Source organism: Palaemon carinicauda, chromosome 12 (genome assembly GCF_036898095.1).
Source record: "Palaemon carinicauda isolate YSFRI2023 chromosome 12, ASM3689809v2, whole genome shotgun sequence".
Classification (NCBI taxonomy): Eukaryota; Metazoa; Arthropoda; class Malacostraca; order Decapoda; family Palaemonidae; genus Palaemon; species Palaemon carinicauda.
The window spans coordinates 70,462,388-70,469,508 of record NC_090736.1 but is presented as its reverse complement, the minus strand read 5'-3'; positions in this window follow the sequence as shown (position 1 = coordinate 70,469,508).

The window sequence follows — 7,121 nt, the reverse complement described above, 5'->3', positions numbered from 1 at the left end:
TATTTGTATAAATTGAGAATTCTGTAATATGAGTTAAAAGTTTAAATGTAAAATGTAATATTTTTGCTTTTGAACTTTTCGTTTACTGATGCAAAAGGAAATCATAAAACTTTTTAAAATAATCATAATGAAAACTGCACTGATATATTAACAAGTGTTCATTAATAATAAATTAGTGATAAATTAATGATAAATTAGTATAATTCCCTAAAGGTAGTATTTACTAGCATGTGGAATTGTGTATTACGATCTGTAAATAGTGAATGGAAATGTTAAATTCTAATACAGTACTCTATCTAATAGGGGCTTGAGATCTAATCCCAAACAAAACATGAAGGTTTTTCCCTTGACCTGATTGTTAGGAAAGGGAAAAATGGTGAGGGATTTGTGAAATGACGGTGGTAATGCATTGCGGTAATCAGATCTACTGTACTGTAGTGTAAATCTGGTAAATTTTCTGGTCGGGGCTTAATCTGGGTAATGTACCTCATTTGCGCCACTTCATTACGGATGGAAGGGAGTAATAAGCACAATTTCTCCTTTTTTTTTTCTCTAAGATCCGACGTTACTCAATGATCTTGATAACTGTGTGTACCCACACAGTAGGAGTAATGGTAAGGTAGGAGAGACCACGGCCTATCAAGAACTGAATTCTCCTGTTAGCCTACTGTAAACGTTCCTCGATAGTTTCAAGTAGTGTCACAGTCTTGAAATGATTGAGATAATTTATTAATTATTACTTGCTAAGTTACAGCCGTAGTTGGAAAAGAAGGATGCTATAAACCCAAGGGTTCCAATAGGGAAAATAGCCCAGTGAAGAAAGGAACCAAGGAAAAATAAGATATTTCATGAACAGCAACAACACCTGAACAAATATTTCCTATATAAACTATAAAAAATAACAAAACAAGAGGAGGAGAAATTAGATAGAATAGAGTGCCCGAGTGTACCCTTATCCAAGAGAACTCTAACCCAAGACACTGGTACAGAGGCTATGGCATTAGCCAAGCCTAAGAACAATGGTTTGATTTTGGAGTGTCCTTCTCCTAGAATAGCTGCTTACCATAGCTAAAGAGTCTCTTCTACCCTTATCAAGAGGAAAGTAGCAACTGGAAAATTACAGTGCAGTAGTTAACCCCTTGGGGAAAAAAAATTGTTTGGTAATCTCAATGTTGCCAGATGTATGAGGATAGAGGAGAATCTGTAAAAATAGGCAAGACTATTCGGTATAATTGTAAGTAAAGGGAAAGTGAACCATAACCTGAGAAAAGGATTAAATATAGAACTGTCTGGCCAGTCAAAGGACCCCATAACTCCCTAGCGGTAGTATCTGTAATAATGTAGTTTGATATGCCTGCGAATATCAGGGGAGACTGGAATATGCAATTTGTGGCATTGAAACAGTAAACGTAAACATACTGAAGACGAACTTGCAAAAAAATGGTTAGTTATCTTAACAAAAATACAAATTCTAAGTATTACTTTTAATTCCAAAACAATTGAATTGCTTACTCTTGTCAAAACTCTTACACCAGGGGTCGGCAACCTTTTGAAGTCAATGTGCCACTTGATGATTAATACCATTATTTTTAGTACTTTGTGTGCCAGTTGTTATTTTTTAGCACTATTAGAGAAAATTGAAACTATAATTTTTAATTTTGTAGAATCCATTTTGATTATAATATATTGTCCTGACCATGAATACCATAAATGCACTTATTTTGTGGCATTTAGTATTCTTTGTATCAAATATATCTTATATTTCAAGTATATCCTCACCATATCAATGAGATACTTGCCCTTGCTTCCCTAAGGCCAAAATTAAAATTCCAGGTGAGTTTTTAGACACTTTGAGTTTCACACAACCTTTAGAGTGATCCGTTGTATGCCTGCTGCGATGGGGGCTAAGGATGTGCTTCATGTGTAAACATAATTTTCTTGATGAACTATGCAGAGCAATTTCAAAACGGATTGCCCAGTTTTATCCTAAACCGTTTTTGTAAAGCCGTTATTTTCTCCTACCAAACCAGGAGAACCATTTGTTGTAATGGCAAATATTTCCCCGTGTCTTTATCTCTGTTCTCAAAATGGTCAGTGTATGGCTTCAGTATGTCTGTTCTCTTAGTATTGTCATATGTAGATATAAGACACCTCAGCTTCTCCTATTCCTCTGTGTCACTATACCAATTGCATATTTTCATTTTTTTATTATTATTAGCCATTTCAGAAATACGTCTCACCACGGTTCTAGCTGAGTGAGACATGTCTTCAATCCTTGAGATGATAACTTGCTTGTTTGATATGATATCAAATAAAACACCAGAGCACTAAAGGAAAGCTGCTTTTGAGAAATCTGCATCACCAAAAGTATTTTTATGTTCGGCATCAAACAAAGCTAGTTTTAACTGTCTTCAGTTTCATTGTTTTTGCAAGCATTCAGGTGTTTGACACATTACTTTATTTCTCACAACGGGTTACTCTTTTCTTAATGACTTCAGCTTTGTCAGCATTATCCTTGGAAGCCTGTTTTCTTTTGTTTCAAAGTCTGGTTTAACACTGGATGTGAAACTCAAAACTTGATTGCAGCAGAGATCACACACAGCTAGATCATTATGCTGAATAAATTCAAAGTCATTTGTCCGTGATGTCTGAAATAATCGGATGTCTAGCTTGACTTTCTCCCCAGAGCCATCCTGACAATTAACTGAAAGGAAAATTACATTAGGAGGCTGAACACTCACTGAAACAACTGGGACCGTACCAAGGTAGCATAAAAAAAAGATCTCAAAGAATTATAAAATGGGCCATACACAGGTAGCTTAATCAAAATCTCAAGAAATTATAGAAAGGACCATATTCAGGTAATTTAATCAAAATCTCGAAGAATTATAACAGGCACCATACTCAGGAAGCTTATTCAAGATCTCAAAAAATTATAAAAGGGACCATACACAGGTAGCTTAATCAAGATCTCAAAGAATTATAAAAGGTACCATACTCAGGTAGCTTAATCAAGATCTTAAAGAATTATAAAAGGGACCACACTCAGGTAGCCTAATAAAGATCTCAAAGAATTATAAAAGAGACCATACTAAGGTAGCTTAATTAAAATTTCAAGGAATTTTAAAAGATACCATACTCAGGTAGCTTAATCTAAATCTCAAGGAAATATAAAAAGCATCATACTCTGGTAGCTTAATCAAAATCTGAAAGAATTATAAGAAGGACCATACTGAGGTACCCTAATCAAGAACTCAAAGAATTATGAAAGGGGGCATACTTGGGTAGCTTAATCAAAATATCAAGGAATCATATAAGGTACTACACTCAGGTACCTCAATCTAAATCTCAAGGAATTATAAAAGGGACCGTACTATGTTAGCTTAATCAAGATCTGAAAGAATTGTAAAAGGACCATACTCAGGTAGCTTAACCATGATCTCAAGAATTATAAAAGGGACCATTAGGTAGCTAAATCAAGATCTCAAAGAATTATAAAAGGGGCTATACTCATTTAGCTTAATCAAAATCTCAAGGAATTATAAAAGATACCATCATCAGGTAGCTTCATCTAAATCTCAAGCTTAATCAAGATCTGAAAGAATCATAAAAGGGGCTATACTCAGGTAGTTTAATTAAGACCTTAAAGAATTATAAAAGGTAGCTAAATCAGAATATCAAGGAATCATAAAATGTACCATAATCAGGTAACTTAATCTAAATCACAAGGAATTATATAGGAGACCAAACACTGGTAGCTCAATCAAGATCTGAAAGAATTATAAAAGGGGCCATACTCAGGTAGTTTAATCAAAATATCAAGGCATTTTAAAAGTTACCATACTTAAGTAGCTTCATCTAAATCTTAAGGAATTAAAAAGGTACCATTATTTGTTAGCTTAATCAAGATCTGAAAGAATTATGAAAGGGGCCATACTCGGGTAGCTTGCTTGAAATCTCAGGGAATTATAAAAGGGACCATACTATGGTAGCTTAATCAAGATCTGAAAGAATTATAAAAGGGGCCATACTCTGGTAGCTTATTCTAAATCTCAAGGAATTATAAAAAGGACCATACTCTGGTAGCTTAATCAAGATCTGAAAGAATCATGAAAGGGGCCATAATCAGGTAGATTAATCAAGATCTCAAAGAAGAATAAAAAGGGACCATACTCATGTAGCTTAATCAAGATCTCAAAGAATTATAAAAGGGACCATACTCAGGTAGCTTAATCAAGATCTCAAAAAATTATAAAAGGGACCATACTCAGGTAGCTTAATCAAGATCTCAAAGAATTACAAAAGGGACCATACTCAGGTAGCTTAATCAAGATCACAAAGAATTATAAAAGGGACCATACTCAGGTAGCTTAATCAAGATCTCAAAGAATTATAAAAAGGACCATACTCAGGTAGCATAATCAAAATATGAAAGAATTATAAAAGGGACCATACTCAGGTAGCTTAATCAAGATCTCAAAGAATTATAAAAGGGACCATACTCTGGTAGCATAATCAAAATATGAAAGAATTATAAAAGGGACCATACTCAGGTAGCTTAATCAAAATATCAAGGAATTATAAAAGGTACCATACTCAGGTAGCTTAATCTAGATCTCAAAAAATTATAAAAGGGAATATACTTAGGTAGCTCAATCAAATCTCCAGGAATTATAAAAGGGACCATACTCTGGTAGCTTCATTAAGGTCGGAAATAATTGTTAGAGGGACCATACTCAGGTAGCTTAATCAAGATCTGAAAGAACTATAAAAGGGACCATACTGAGGTGGCTTAATCAAAATATCAAGGAATTATAAAAGTTACCATTCGCAGGCAGTTTAATCTAAATATCAAGGAATTATGAAAGGGGCCATACTTTGGTGGCTTAATCAAGATCTGAAAGAATTATAAAAGGGGCCATACTCAAGTAGCTTAATCATGATGTCAAAGAATTATAAAAAAGACTATACACAGGTAGCTTAATCAAGATCTCATAGAATTATAAAAGGGGCCATTTTCAGGTAACTTAATCAAAATATCACGGCATTGTGAAAGTTACCATACTCAGGTAGCTTCATCTAAATCTCAAGGAATTAAAAAAAGGGACCATACTCGGGTAGCCAATCTGACCTGATCGGGAAAATTACTTTATCCTGGAGTTAGGCATGCAAAATTCTATCTGTACTGACTGGCACATATCATAGGAAAGGAAACGAAGAAAGATATATAGATAGATAGAAAAATATAATTTAAATCATAAAGTAAATAATGAAAACCATGAATATAAAAGTAATCGTACACAATGCACTTTCTCTCTCTCTCTCTCTCTCTCTCTCTCTCTCTCTCTCTCTCTCTCTCTCTCAGTATGTATACAGGATTTTTTCTTTGCTCCTTATCAAATGCCAGGCCATAAACCAGGACTCCTCGTGCCATAGGTTGCCCCTGTCCTACATTATATCAGCATTCGATGGGATTAGAAATAATTCATAGGGCTTCCAAGTATTGCTGATAAAAAGGGCCATGGGTGGGGTGGGGAGGCGGCTATAGGTTTACCTACTGAATCGTTTGCAGCCGTTGTCTGCCCCTGCCTGGGCCTAGCTCGGGTGAAGAGGGGGATTGGGTGATGATCATAAGGCATTTTCACTGTCCCTTGCATCTACCATTCATGCACGGCCTTTAAACCTTTACGTGGTATTCTATGGCTCGGATAAGGTTCCTGTCCTAGGCATCTACGACGGATGTTTGCTTCAGACTAGAAGATGTATTGATCAGTATTAATAGATTAGCGTTGTTATACACGGGACAAACTGATACATGGATATAATTTACACTACGATGTTTATGAAAAAGGAAAGACGTATTGGTTAAATATCTCCTCAGAAAAAAAAAAGCTTTACACTTTTAATTAAGGTTGGTACAGTTACTTTTGAATATCCATTAGATTGATCCACTTCTTTCCTAATGGAATTTACCAAATACATAAAGAGCAAAAAGGCTGGCATCAATATATATATATATATATATATATATACATAAATATATATATATATATAAATATAAAAATAAATATAAATATACATATATATATATATATATATATATGTAAGAATATATATGTATATATATACATTTATATATAAACATATATTTCTAAATGAAGTTTTAGAACTTATTCGTTTATTGGTGATGACTGTTTTCTTGTGTCGCCCTATATATATATATATATATATATAAATATAGATATATATATGAACATATATATATATATATATATATATATATATGTATATACATATATGTATGTATATATGTATATATATATATATATATATATTTATATATAAACATATATTTCTAAATGAAGTTTTAGAACTTATTCGTTTATTTGTGATGACTGTTTTCTTGTGTCGCCCTATATATATATATATATATATATATATATATTTTCAAAAAGGCCCATAAAAGAAACACAGGAAATATGAATAAATCACACTATATTTCGGTCAATAAACATCGACCCTCTTCAGGATGTAAAGTACAAGTGAGGCTTACAGTGGAGAGTGACGGTTTATATATGAAAGCAAAAGGGTGTGTTCAATTGTTCTATAGTTGTTATAATTGCTGGAAGGATTAGCCAAATTTAATTACATTCAGGTGCGTGTTCTTATTGTTGAGCCGCTTGGAGGAAGTCTTGACCTCTGATGCATGTCTGGTGGCCGGTCTCCGTGGATTATCTTCTTAATGATAGGGTTGAGAAGAGTATTGTCCACTGTGTCAGCTTTCCATTGGCCCCCACATAGGTTCATTGTGTTTGATTGATTTATGATGGCTGATTCCAGGATTTTCCTTCTGTACGGACAGGTACTCTTAAAAAGCAAAGACGACTCACTCCAGTTAATCTGGTGCCCTAAATCCCTAAGGTGAATGAAAATCCCCGAGTTTTCATACCCATATCTAACAGATCTTTTGTGTTCGGATAATCTTTGAGATAGCGAACGGCCAGTTTGCCCAACGTACACTTTTTCACAATCCCTGCATGGTACTTTGTAAACGCCGGATTCTATCTCTCTTTTATTTTGATAAACATTAATAAGGGTGCTTCCTATGGTCTTTGGATATG